The following is a 14,750-nucleotide window of genomic DNA, read 5'->3' as shown; positions in this document are numbered from 1 at the left end:
GAAGAGGCCTTCAGGAGTGGGGACAAAGACATATACAGAGAGGCAAAGTACAAGTTTGGCAAGGCAGTGAAAGAGGCCAAACGACTGTACTCTGAGAAGCTCCAAAACCAGTTCTCAGCCAACGACTCTGCGTCTGTCTGGAAAGGGCTCAAGCAAATCACCAACTACAAGCCAAAAGCCCCCCACTCCATCAACGACCGACGCCTCGCCAACGACCTGAACGAGTTCTACTGCCGCTTTGAAAGACAAAGGGACAGTCCTGCAACCATCCCCCACAACACCCCCCAACAGCTGCAGCCACAATCCACCACCCCCATCTCTCCAACCTCAAGAGGGGCCTCGGCACCTCCAACCCCCACCCTGAAGTTCCCCCCCACCAGCCCCCTACCCACGCCGAGGACGGCTCTTTCCATCCAGGAGAGGGACGTAAACAAACTCTTCAGGAGACAGAACCCCCGGAAAGCTGCTGGTCCGGATTCTGTCTCACCAGCCAGCCTGAAGCACTGCGCTGATCAGCTGTCTCCAGTCTTCACAGACATTTTTAACACCTCACTGGAGACATGTCATATGCCTGCCTGCTTCAAGTCCTCCACCATCGTCCCTGTTCCCAAGAAGCCAAGGACCACAGGGCTTAATGACTTCAGACCCGTCGCCCTGACCTCTGTGGTGATGAAGTCCTTTGAGCGCCTTGTGCTCTCACACCTAAAAGACATCACCGACCCCCTCCTGGACCCCCTGCAGTTTGCCTACAGAGCCAACAGGTCTGTAGATGATGCAGTCAACCTAGCCCTTCACTTCATCCTCCGGCACCTGGACTCCACAGGAACCTATGCCAGGATCCTGTTTGTGGATTTCAGCTCTGCCTTCAACACCATCATCCCAGTTCTGCTACAGGAGAAGCTCTCCCAGCTGAGTGTGCCCGACTCCACCTGCAGGTGGATCACTGACTTCCTGTCTGACAGGAAACAGCGCGTGAGGCTGGGGAAGCACGTCTCTGACTCCCTGACCATCAGCACCGGTTCCCCCCAAGGCTGTGTTCTCTCTCCTCTGCTCTTCTCCCTGTACACCAACAGCTGCACCTCCAGTCACCAGTCTGTCAAGCTTCTGAAGTTTGCGGACGACACCACCCTGATCGGACTCATCTCTGATGGTGACGAGTCCGCGTACAGATGGGAGGTGGACCATCTGTTGGACTGGTGCAGCCAGAACAACCTTGAGCTCAACGCTCTAAAGACAGTGGAGATGGTTGTGGACTTCAGGCAGAACCCAGCCCCACCTGCCCCCATCACCCTCTGTGACTCCACAATTGACACTGTGGAATCTTTCCGCTTCCTGGGAACCATCATCTCCCAGGATCTCAAGTGGGAGCCAAACATCAGCTCCCTCATCAAGAAAGCCCAGCAGAGGATGTTCTTCCTGCAGCAGCTGAAGAAATTCAACCTGCCAAAGACTATGATGGTGCACTTCTACACAGCCATCATTGAGTCCATCCTCATCTCCTCCATCACCATCTGGTACGCCTCTGCTACAGCCAAGGATTAGGGCAGGCTGCAGCGTGTCATTCGGTCTGCTGAGAAGGTGATTGGCTGCAGTCTACTGTCGCTCCAGGAACTGTACACCTCCAGGACCCTGAAGCGGGCAGGGAAGATTCTGGCTGATCCCTCCCACCCCGGTCACAGACTCTTTGAGACTCTCCCCTCTGGCAGGAGGCTGCGGTCCATCCGGACCAAAACCTCACGCCACAAGAACAGTTTTTTCCCATCTGCCACCAGCCTTGTTAGCAAAGCCCGGAAACCACCCTGTCACTCTCCCTTCCCCCCCCACCCCCCCCCACCCCCTTTTTTTTTGCTGACAAGACACCTGTAACCTGTAACTCTATGCGTTACATTAACCCTCAGCTTGGACTCCTGCTTTACTTGCACTGCCATACTTGCACAATGATCACCTGCACTGTTGTATTGCTCTTGCATCTTATACTGCTCTACATTTACTCTCACTCACTTAAAACTGTGCACATATATTTATATTATATTGTAGATATGTTTATACTGTTTAATTTGTATTGTATTGCACCGACTACGCCAAAACAAATTCCTTGTATGTCCAAAAACGTACTTGGCAATAAAGCTTTTCTGATTCTGATTCTGATTCTGAGTGAAAATACAAAACCTGTGAAACAACTGACACAATTTTGACCTCAACACTAAACCCTGGGTTCAACACTGTCCAAACCCAAGTCATACTATGTCTCTTAAGGTATCTTTTAGACACTGCTGTTCTAATACATTGACAATATTTACAGATTATTAGAAAACATATGCCAAAATTATGCATTATTATTGTATTATGTCTTTTTATTGCGTCATTTCATTCAGGTGTAGAAATGTTGCAGAAAAACATTTAAAGCTGAAAATAAGTATAAAGTTAGCTGACTTCTTTTGCAAAAGGTGTAATATTGGATTGTCTGCAGTGTAATTGTCCTGTTGTCTTTGATCATTGTTGTTTCCCATGACACTGGATTGAGCCAGAGGAAGCACAGTGTGATTTCCACTCAGTTCCCAGGCTCCCAGATCTCTCCAAACATAAGCTATTGCACACACTCACACACACACACAAACACACTCATAAGTCACAAACAAATATGTCTCCGTCCGTGTATGTGTCTGTTTATGTTACTGACATTGAAAGAGATAAATGGCTTAGCAATCCTTTGCTCTTTGATGCCCATATGTTCTCTCTTAGCCATAACTCCCCACACAGAAGCAGGCTAGCCACTTAGAGCAGCTCACAGCTGCTGCTTGTCCACTGCATTAAACAAGGGCAGACTGATACTTGTACATGAAGTCACTTGGATGTGGGTGAAACCTCTGGCCTTCCAGAACATAACATGCCCTGATCAGGATCTACTGAAACTCACCAGTGGATTGGCCTACTTGGTTAGAAAACATTTTTTACCGGTTGTAATTAAGAATGTTAACTTTTACGAGTTCACAGGATTCATTGAACCTCATTAACATTATGTGCTTCAAAACTAAATACATGATAAAGGTACATAGTGAACCCTGAAAATGAAGTTAAAGGACTTCATAATTGGACTTCATGTTCCTCACAGAAACATGGTAGAGAGATGGTGAGTTCATCCATTTAAATGAGCTCTGCTCGGCTGTGGGGACGCCCCATCCCCGTGGCGTGGCGGAGGTCTTGCTGCTGTGTACCGGGACAGGATCAGATGCAGAATAATGAGTGACTTTTCCTCCTTTGAATTATCAGAGTTGGCTCCTCTAACATGTTGGTTTTAATGACATTTTATCATCTTTAATAAAACTTAGAAAATGTTTAATTTAAAACCTCAATTTTTATGATGATTCTTTTAGCCCATCTGTGGAATTTTTATCAATGGCTGAAACTTTTAACATTAAGCAGCATGTTACTGGCCCATCCAACAAGATTTGCCACACTCTAGACCTTTTCTTTTCACTTGGCCTGCGTGTTGCCAATTTCTGTGTTGGGGATATTCACACAAGCGACCATTGCTGTGTGCTTTTTGATCTCATCATGTACAGGTCCTTCTCAAAATATTAGCATATTGTGATAAAGTTCATTATTTTCCATAATGTCATGATGAAAATTTAACATTCATATATTTTAGATTCATTGCACACTAATTGAAATATTTCAGGTCTTTTATTGTCTTAATACGGAGGATTTTGGCATACAGCTCATGAAAACCCAAAATTACTATCTCACAAAATTAGCATATTTCATCCGACCAATAAAAGAAAAGTGTTATTAATACAAAAAACATCAACCTTCAAATAATCATGTACAGTTATGCACTCAATACTTGGTCAGGAATCCTTTTGCAGAAATGACTGCTTCAATGCGGCGTGGCATGGAGGCAATCAGCCTGTGGCACTGCTGAGGTCTTATGGAGGCCCAGGATGCTTCGATAGCGGCCTTTAGCTCATCCAGAGTGTTGGGTCTTGAGTCTCTCAACGTTCTCTTCACAATATCCCACAGATTCTCTATGGGGTTCAGGTCAGGAGAGTTGGCAGGCCAATTGAGCACAGTGATACCATGGTCAGTAAACCATTTACCAGTGGTTTTGGCACTGTGAGCAGGTGCCAGGTCGTGCTGAAAAATGAAATCTTCATCTCCATAAAGCTTTTCAGCAGATGGAAGCATGAAGTGCTCCAAAATCTCCTGATAGCTAGCTGCATTGACCCTGCCCTTGATAAAACACAGTGGACCAACACCAGCAGCTGACACGACACCCCAGACCATCACTGACTGTGGGTACTTGACACTGGACTTCTGGCATTTCCTTCTCCCCAGTCTTCCTCCAGACTCTGGCACCTTGATTTCCGAATGACATGCAGAATTTGCTTTCATCCGAAAAAAGTACTTTGGACCACTGAGCAACAGTCCAGTGCTGCTTCTCTGTAGCCCTGGTCAGGCGCTTCTGCCGCTGTTTCTGGTTCAAAAATGGCTTGACCTGGGGAATGCGGCACCTGTAGCCCGTTTCCTGCACACGCCTGTGCATGGTGGCTCTGGATGTTTCTACTCCAGACTCAGTCCACTGCTTCCGCAGGTCCCCCAAGGTCTGGAATCGGCCCTTCTCCACAACCTTCCTCAGGGTCCGGTCACCTCTTCTCGTTGTGCAGCGTTTTCTGCCACACGTTTTCCTTCCCACAGACTTCCCACTGAGGTGCCTTGATACAGCACTCTGGGAACAGCCTATTCGTTCAGAAATTTCTTTCTGTGTCTTACCCTCTTGCTTGAGGGTGTCAATAGTGGCCTTCTGGACAGCAGTCAGGTCGGCAGTCTTACCCATGATTGGGGTTTTGAGTGATGAGCCAGGCTGGGAGTTTTAAAGGCCTCAGGAATCTTTTGCAGGTGTTTGGAGTTAACTCGTTGATTCAGATGATTAGGTTCATAGCTCGTTTAGAGACCCTTTGAATGATATGCTAATTTTGTGAGATAGGAATTTTGGGTTTTCATGAGCTGTATGCCAAAATCATCCGTATTAAGACAATAAAAGACCTAAAATATTTCAGTTAGTGTGCAATGAATCTAAAATATATGAATGTTAAATTTTCATCATGACATTATGGAAAATAATGAAATTTATCACATTATGCTAATATTTTGAGAAGGACCTGTACATGATGAGAGATTTTGTCATTTTCAACACAAGTCTTTTAAATGAATCCTCTGATGTTGATCAGTTTTATGCAATACTTTGACAGTCATTGTACAGCCATTTTAGATCAAGTGGCACCACTCAAGTCCAGTGCCTTGTCTCAGAAAAAGCCCGTCTTTGGATCAGTGAGAGCTTTTTAAATCTCAGGAGGCTGTGTCGTACAATTGAGCACCTATGGAAATATACTAAACTCGAGGTTCACACACTCCATCTGAGGAAGTTAACGTCTTTGATGTTTTACACTTTGTCATCGAAAATATAGGGGACATAAAGGACTATATTTCCCCACCTTCTTGATGCTGTCTAGCTCATGGTGAGCCCCCTACTACACCTGATTTGAACCAGTCCCTATAATCTGGTGTATTCCCTAGTTCTTTTAAAAATGTTGTGGAACCATAACTTATAAAATCATACCCTGACCCATCAGATCCATTCACAACATCTATAACACTTTATAGTCTGGCTTACGGAAACACCACTATTCCAAAACAGCTTTACTCAGTGTGCAGTGACATCCTGATGTCGGCCAACTCAAGGAGATGTACTGTTTTAGTCCCATTAGACCTCTCCTCGGCCTTTGAGTCGGCCACTACATCCTGATAAACAGACTGAACAATGTGGTTTTGATGACAGATTCAGCATTGACGTGGTTCTCCTCCTATCTGACTGGCATGGCTGGTCAGCATGGTTGGAACCGCAACAAGCAGGTACTAGAAATAGTAATGGTTCCACATATGTTCATGTTGTTATCTAATTTAAAATGTTGGTATATAATATTATATTATTGTTATATATATACAGGGGTTGGACAATGAAACTGAAACACCTGGTTTTAGACCACAGTATGGTGTAGGGCCTCCTTTTGCGGCCAATACAGCATCAATTCGTCTTGGGAATGACATATACAAGTCCTGCACAGTGGTCAGAGGGATTTTAAGTCATTCTTCTTGCAGGATAGTGGCCAGGTCACTACGTGATACTGGTGGAGGAAAACGTTTCCTGACACGCTCCTCCAAAACACCCCAAAGTGGCTCAATAATATTTAGATCCGGTGACTGTGCAGGCCATGGGAGATGTTCAACTTCACTTTCATGTTCATCAAACCAATCTTTCACCAGTCTTGCTGTGTGTATTGGTACATTGTCATCCTGATACACGGCACCGCCTTCAGGATACAATGTTTGAACCATTGGATGCACATGGTCCTCAAGAATGGTTCGGTAGTTCTTGGCAGTGATGCGCCCATCTAGCACAAGTATTGGGCCAAGGGAATGCCATGATATGGCAGCCCAAACCATCACTGATCCACCCCCATGCTTCATTCTGGGCATGCAACAGTCTGGGTGGTACGCTTCTTTGGGTCTTCTCCACACCGTAACTTTCCCAGATGTGGGGAAAACAATAAAGGTGGACTCATCAGAGAACAATACATGTTTCACATTGTCCACAGCCCAAGATTTGCGCTCCTTGCACCATTGAAACCGACGTTTGGCATTGGCATGAGTGACCAAAGGTTTGGCTATAGCAGCCCAGCCGTGTATATTGACCCTGTGGAGCTTCTGACGGACAGTTCTGGTGGAAACAGGAGAGTTGAGGTGCACATTTAATTCTGCCGTGATTTGGGCAGCCGTGGTTTTATCTTTTTTGGATACAATCCGGGTTAGCACCCGAACATCCCTTTCAGACAGCTTCCTCTTGCGTCCACAGTTAATCCTGTTGGATGTGGTTCGTCCTTCATGGTGGTATGCTGACATTACCCTGGATACTGTGGCTCTTGATACATCACAAAGACTTGCTGTCTTGGTCACAGATGCGCCAGCAAGACGTGCACCAACAATTTGTCCTCTTTTGAACTCTGGTATGTCAACCATAATGTTGTGTGCATTTCTATATTTTGAGCAAAACTGTGCTCTTACCCTGCTAATTGAACCTTCACACTCTGCTCTTACTGGTGCAATGTGCAATCAATGAAGACTGGCTACCAGGCTGGTCCAATTTAGCCATGAAACCTCCAACACTAAAATGACCGCTGTTTCAGTTTCATTGTCCAACCCCTGTAACTTTGATGTAATGTCCTTAAAACTAGTCAAAATGAGGCTCAGTATTGTGTGTGGCCTCCACGTGCCTGTATGACCTCCCTACAATGCCTGGGCATGCTCCTGATGAGACGGTGGATGGTCTCCTGAGGGATCTCTTCCCACACCCGGACTAAAGCATCCGCCAACTCCTGGACAGTCTGTGGTGCAACGTGACGTTGGTGGATGGAGCGAGACATGATGTCTCAGATGTGCTCAATCGGATTCAGGTCTGGAAACTGTGTATGTGTGTGTGTGTGTATATATATATATACATATATATATATATATATATATATATATATATATATATATATATATATATATATATATATATATATATATATATATATATATATATATATATCTTTAGATTTTTGGCTTTCGACATTAATGAGGCATTTAGAGGGCATAAAGCTGCTTTCTGAGTCACAACTCACTGAGTGAACTAAGCCAATTCAGGTGTAAAGCAGGTGTTACACACTGAGAACCGAGACTCTGCAGAGATTTCTAGCCTTTTTTTTTTTTTTTTTTTTCAATAATATTATTTTCAGATCTGGCATTTAAATCTTTGTATGGGGATGTTTGTACAGCATTTCTTAAGACTGTGATCATACTTTATTTTCCAATGTAATTTTGGCCACATTTCTGATTATATTCTGGCAATATACAGTGTTTCCACTTGGAGTTAGGTTCGGGGGGGGGGGGGGATTACCCATCATTTGAAGTGTGTGCCTGAAGCAGGTATGCTGGAGGTTTTCCCAAAATTTAAAAACATCCTTGTGACCACCCGGAAATCTCTAAGAAAGTAAAAGAAGTTGCTGTGAACAGCTTTAGACATTTGACAAGGGTGGCACATCTTCTGTCCTCATCACCCCTGGATATAGTTCTAAACATGCAGGGACAGTGGCTCTATTTGGGTATAAACATTATTGATGCAGGTGTAGGAGTGTGTGTATGTTTGTCGGCTCTATATTTGTAAGTATTCCTTGCTTATGTGTGCATGGGTAACAGAGCATGGGACCACAAAGTGACTCATAAGCAAGGCGATGATGCATCTCTTTTTGCTCCTGATTTTCAACCTGCTGCTTTCTGATAAGAGAGTCTGTGGGTTCTGGTTAATCCTCCTGCTCCATCCAGCCAGCCATCTGTCAAATGTAAAAAGAAAAGAAAATGATAAGAGACATACTGCTCATCAGTCTTGTCTTTTGCCTTCTGCCTTCTGTTTATAGTTACTGAATCACTAGGGATAGAGTGGGCTGTAATGCTGTTGAGTAACTCATAAGACAGTTTGAAGCTTGTATAACTAATCATTTTTATTTTTTATTCATAATTTCCCATTTTTCATGGCCTATTTTGTTAACTATTAATGGGGACATCAAAATATTATGTAAATAATCTTCTGCCAACTCTGGATTCACATCAAAGCCTAACTCATATGAATGTAATATAATCACTGAATGTGGTGCTAAGAGATTACTTAAACTGCTTAGTTTGTCCTAAACAGACAACCTTTACTGAAATCCATTTAGACCAAACTCTGTGTAACAAGATCTCATAACATGATCACTCACATAATTAAAATGGCGTACCATTTTTTATCAAAGTGATTCGTCATTTAAAGTAAGAGTACGCTCTTATCTCAAGCTCCAGGTATTAAGGTGAGCGCTTTAGGGTTGACACTTTTGTAGCCATGTTTGAAACTTTTATTTTGAAGTAAGAAAGGAAGGTGTTCTTGAGTCTCCCGTTTCTGTTGAAAGACTTTTTTTAAAAGACTTCTGGCCATCGACACTCGGCTACAGTAAGCGTTGAGGCTCTTAAAGGTGTGCACACCCCTGTTAAAATTCCGGATTTTTCAGACCTACAAAAATTGAGACCGTAACGAATCTTTTCCAGAATTTATACCAGCTTTAATGTGGAATTTATCCTGTATAAATAAAAATAGTAAAATGAAGTAAAAATGGTACAGTACCTTGGTACCTTGGTACCTTGGTTTCACAAGTGTGCAGACCCTTGCATTGACTGTTAGCTACTAGCAATGCTAAAGTTAGCATCTGCCTAGCGACGCTAAGTTAAATGGCTATGTCACGGTTTTCATAAGAACTATGTTTAAACATTGCTAGATAAAAATAAAAACTTCAACTTATCTAATGTGGACTGGGTAATTCTACGCTGAACGGAAATCCTTTAAAACACTGTCAGCATTTTTTATGTGTTCTTTTTTTAGCTGCAGGGAACATGAAACAAGACAAGCTGCAATATATAAACTAGCCAAACTGGGCCTGCATTATTCTACACTGATAACACATTCTTTAAAACAATGTTTTACAGATTTGTTAAACTATTAATCTATTTGTAAAAATAAAAAAATGTGATTCTATTGAGCATCTATAGAGGCCAAAACTACAGTTTAGTTATTTAGCAAAGAGCAACTTGCAGTAGTTGAACAACATTAAAGGTACAGTTCAGTGATGGTTATTGTTTTAAAAGACAAGTACAAGTACAACGACCACAGAAAGGAAAAGTTATTAAAGTTCACAAGTTCTAATAACATCTTGTAGTCATCAGAACTACAAACAAGAATAAAACTGCCTTGTTTGTAAGGCCATATCAAAACAATATATTGCTTTAAATTTCTGTTGTGATGAGCAACAGCAAAACAAAAATGTTGGCACAGGTGCTGCTGAGAGGGAGCGAGTTCTGACATTTCTGCTGGTTGTGAACATCTCTAATTTTGTAATGTTCAGCACGCGGTAAGGTTTGCTCACCAAACAGGAAGACAACATAGCATATGTACTGTTAAAAAGAAACGACACAAGAAATATTTTCTTAAAAATGTTACATAAACATCAAGAAAGTAACATCTATTATCTCAAACTTTGACATTAGCCATTATGCTTCCTCTAGTTTGTACCACTGCTACTGATAGTTGAATACAGGTGGATTTTCATTGCAGTTACATGGATTATAAATCAGCTCCTTTTTCAAGCGTAGAGTTGATGTCTCCTGTCCTCCTGCACTGCCGGCTATATTTCTGAAAAGTTACAGCTGTGTGAGGTATCGCCGTATCCACGTCTGATTTAGGAGGGGCCAGACGAATCTCAGGCAACTTGTCTTTGCAGGTTTATGACAAAATGTTTTGTGAAAGAGGCTGTTGTTACTGTGCTTTGAGTTGCTTTTTTTTATCCCTGCTAATGCAGTTTGTTTATGATTATCTAAAAGGAGTCTGAAATCCTGTTCTTCCTCCGAACCTTTGTCAACCTAATGTATTTCTTTCTTTTAGTATGCTGTTTTTATTTAGAAATGCGTTGTTAAAACTTGCTTTAATATTACACAATACTGTAGAGATCCAAGATGCTGTCGTCACTTGAGTTGGCACTCAGAGCGGGATGTTGGATTAGCCTGTTCAGCGAGGTGCATCAGCTCGCCCACCCCTTATACTGCTGTTACATAACACACCAGGAGGAGATTAGTCTACTCATCCCAGTGATTTGTGAATTTAACCTCTTCCAATGATGAAAGCTTTGAGCTCAGCTGAGTTCGACCTGCTGTTTGTGATGCTGACTCCAACTGCTGTAGGATAAAGGAGAGCGCAGTCACACAGTTTCCTTTTGGCATTAAGCTGGGATATACAGGGGTTGGACAATGAAACTGAAACACCTGGTTGTAGACCACAATAATTTATTAGTATGGTGTAGGGCCTCCTTTTGCGGCCAAAACAGCGTCAATTCGTCTTGGGAATGACATATACAAGTCCTGCACAGTGGTCAGAGGGATTTTAAGCCATTCTTCTTGCAGGATAGTGGCCAGGTCACTACGTGATACTGGTGGAGGAAAACGTTTCCTGACTCGCTCCTCCAAAACACCCCAAAGTGGCTCAATAATATTTAGATCTGGTGACTCTGCGGGCCATGGGAGATGTTCAACTTCACTTTCATGTTCATCAAACCAATCTTTCACCAGTCTTGCTGTGTGTATTGGTGCATTGTCATCCTGATACACGGCACCGCCTTCAGGATACAATGTTTGAACCATTGGTTGCACATGGTCCTCAAGAATGGTTCGGTAGTCCTTGCCAGTGACGTGCCCATCTGGCACAAGTATTGGGCCCAGGGAATGCCATGATATGGCAGCCCAAACCATTACTGATCCACTCCGATGCTTCACTCTGGGCATGCAACAGTCTGGGTGGTACGCTTCTTTGGGTCTTCTCCACACCGTAACTCTCCCGGATGTGGGGAAAACAGTAAAGGTGGACTCATCAGAGAACAATACATGTTTCACATTGTCCACAGCCCAAGATTTGTGCTCCTTGCACCATTGAAACTGACGTTTGGCATTGGCATGAGTGGCCAAAGGTTTGGCTATAGCAGCCTGGCCGTGTATATTGACCCTGTGGAGCTCCCGAAGGACAGTTCTGGTGGAAACAGGAGAGTTGAGGTGCACATTTAATTCTGCCGTGATTTGGGCAGCCGCGGTTTTATGTTTTTTGGATACAATCTGGGTTAGCACCCGAACATCCCTTTCAGACAGCTTCCTCTTGCGTCCACAGTTAATCCTGTTGGATGTGGTTCGTCCTTCTTGGTGGTATGCTGACATTACCCTGGATACCATGGCTCTTGATACATCACAAAGACTTGCTGTCTTGGTCACAGATGTGCAAGCAAGACGTGCACCAACAATTTGTCCTCTTTTGAACTCTGGTATGTCACCCATAATGTTGTGTACATTTCAATATTTTGAGCAAAACTGTACCCTTACCCTGCTAATTGAACCTTCACACTCTGCTCTTACTGGTGCAATGTGCAATCAATGAAGACTGGCTACCAGGCTGGTCCAATTTAGCCATGAAACCTCCCACACTAAAATGACAGGTGTTTCATTGTCCAACCCCTGTATTTTCAGCTATATGGTGTGTGGGAGCTAAATGAAGTTCCCAGGATACCAGCCAAGTTTCTGCTGATTTCTGGGTTTATAGTTGGCATCTACACCAATGTGCTACACTTTTTATTGTGCATCACCACTCTCTACTTTGCTTTTACCTTTTGCAAATTATATTTGTGTGATGACAGAAATGCTATTAGTATCATGTTTGGGATTGCCATTTATCTTTTAACTGTAGCTTTTATTATCTTCATCTTTTCAAATGTTTTTAAAAGGTTCATTATAATATTTCTTATTATTATTGTTATTAGTATTATTACCTCCAACTCCATGGTTTGAACTTCATCTTTCTTATACGGCTACTCTGCTCTCCCAAATTTTCCATGATGACAGTCAGCAGCACACACAATTTTCGTTTAATTAGAGCGGTCTGGACCACTTTCGCACCTGTTATTCATTGCGCATGCAATCTTTGTAGATCACTCACAACATGCCCACCTATTGCACGCGCAGGTTCTTTTTTTGGACAAGCAATTTATACGGAATATTTGAAGACCCAGCCCATAGCGTTCTGCTGCATCAGGAATAGGTATTTTTTTACTTTTGCCATCACATCACTGTCTTGTTTTGTTATTTCTTCGTCATATTTAAGGATCATTTGACAATCTTGGAACGAAAATTCAATGCTCCCTTAGGGCCCCCCTAGCGGTCAGAAGAATATTAGCCAAATTAACCGTAAAGTTAGGCATGCCGTCAGTTTCGCTTTCAGTTTCAAGCATCCAGTGTGCCAAGGTGAGTGTTCTGTTTGCATAGCGTAGCCTGAGATTAAGTTATGTCATGGGTCAATGCGGCAATATGTGAGGCACAGTTGGGTCAGTTCTGTAGCAGTTGCCCACATGTGTAGTGTGTGAGAGCTGTGCCTTTCATTCTGCGGGATTTTTCCACATGTTCAAAAGATCTGTGGCAGCCTTGTCTTTGCAGTGATGAAATGGTGTCAGCTTTATCTTTTGCAGACAAACTAGTAGAGAACTAGAACTAGAAGAAATGGTTCATAAACCACTAACGCAAATGAAATTTTAAGGCAAACGAAGGAGCTAGTTGGGAGAAAAAGAAAAAAACTCTAGCTGTTTAGAGCCCATGTCCCACACAATACTGATAAACCAGTATACATGCTTATATGTGTAGTGAGTGACCAAGATTGCCCCAGTGAGTTTATTTTGGTAATTGTTTACTTAGCATTTAAGCTTGCTCAGACTTAGTTAATCAGAAAAGCTCTTTACATGGCTGTGACTTATTTGGATTAAGGTCTAATTGAGTTTATATCAGGATACTTGTGTGCATAACAAGTGCAAACCTGAAAGTTCACCTTCTATGGAGAGGATGCTGGTTTGCCGATGATGAACCGAGAGCAGGACTTGGTTAAGTGGTATGCCGAAAAACAACAGCAGAAGCTATGGACCTCTGGTGGCTGCAGAAAGTAATTAGTAATAAGTTCAGAATAATAATAAATTCAGAACAGAAGGACAAATCCATTTTATGTAAACTTGAACTTATTTGTATGTGTGTGTGTGTCAGTTGATTACTGTGTCGCTAAGATCTTGGTGCCCAGTTGTTGCCTTTCTGTCCCTGGTAGCTGATTATCCAGTTTATAATTGCACCCTAATCCTTGAAATCCAGATGTAGGGAATATAATCCCAGTTTTCTACTACAAATGTTACTTTATTTTAATCTGGCTGCCCAGCTTCAATCTAGTGTGACAGAATGCACCCTTTGTTTTAGTCTTGATCTTTTTATATTCCCTCATCTGATTTTAGTAACACTGTAAGCAAAAGTGGAGTTATTTTGGTTACAAACACTCACCCATTGTGCATCTGTTGTTTTTCTAGTATCCAAAGGAAGAACAAGGGTTTTGCCTTGGAAGGAGAAGTTGTTTTCATTTCCTCCCTGCTTCCTGAGCGTTTTGAGGAAGAAATTCCTTCTTGTGCCTGTTACCCACCCTACATCCTAACACACATACAAGCACTGAAGCACATGCACACACATAAGACAACATAGAAATGCTTTTCATGTAACCTAGGTGGTTTACTTCACCATTTATATGTTTGTCAGTTTTCTCCAGTCTAGGAAAATAGTTAGCCATCACTCTCTCTACATTAAAAAAAATTGGTTCAGTAAATAAAAGCAAGAAATTAACCTTTAAATCCAGCCTATATATTTAGTTGTCAGTGTTGTTTGTGGAGCTTCACCAATTTATGTTAGATATCTGACCTCTGGTTTTTGTAAAGCTTTCACCTATCAACGCTGATTTTACCCAATTCCAATTTCTTTTTAAGGACTATAATAAAGAGCATTCTTAGTATCTCTTTTTACCCTTCATATATTGAGCGTTCATTAATTATTTTTATTAAGAGCAGAGCCAACATCCTACCTTGTTTGTAAGAGATCAGTTGCTGACAGAGATAAGCGGATTTAAAACAAGAACAAAGTCATTATGGAGTTGACAATTTATATGTTATTCGTTAGTGGGCCTACACAATATATTGCAACCTTATGTTATTACATTTTCATTCAACATCAGTATCGCAACA

The 14,750-nt window shown here is 42.4% G+C and overlaps 1 protein-coding gene and 1 long non-coding RNA gene across 4 annotated transcripts in view; one reads left to right on the top strand and one right to left on the bottom strand.

Moving 5' to 3' along the window:
- The window catches only part of LOC124865545 (neurocalcin-delta A), a 109,999-nt gene that overhangs the window by 28,566 nt on the left and 66,683 nt on the right, over positions 1–14,750 (top strand). The window lies entirely within an intron of this gene.
- LOC124865547 lies at positions 7,814–14,193 on the bottom strand. The gene is made up of 3 exons (XR_007037626.1): positions 14,023–14,193; positions 13,529–13,630; positions 7,814–8,426 (listed from the first exon to the last, which is right to left on the bottom strand). It is a non-coding gene; the product is annotated as an uncharacterized LOC124865547 (long non-coding RNA).

The sequence above is a fragment of the Girardinichthys multiradiatus genome, chromosome 3, assembly GCF_021462225.1.
Source record: "Girardinichthys multiradiatus isolate DD_20200921_A chromosome 3, DD_fGirMul_XY1, whole genome shotgun sequence".
NCBI lineage: Eukaryota > Metazoa > Chordata > Actinopteri > Cyprinodontiformes > Goodeidae > Girardinichthys > Girardinichthys multiradiatus.
Note: the sequence above shows the minus strand (reverse complement) of the source record. Positions and strands in the feature narration are given on the sequence as shown.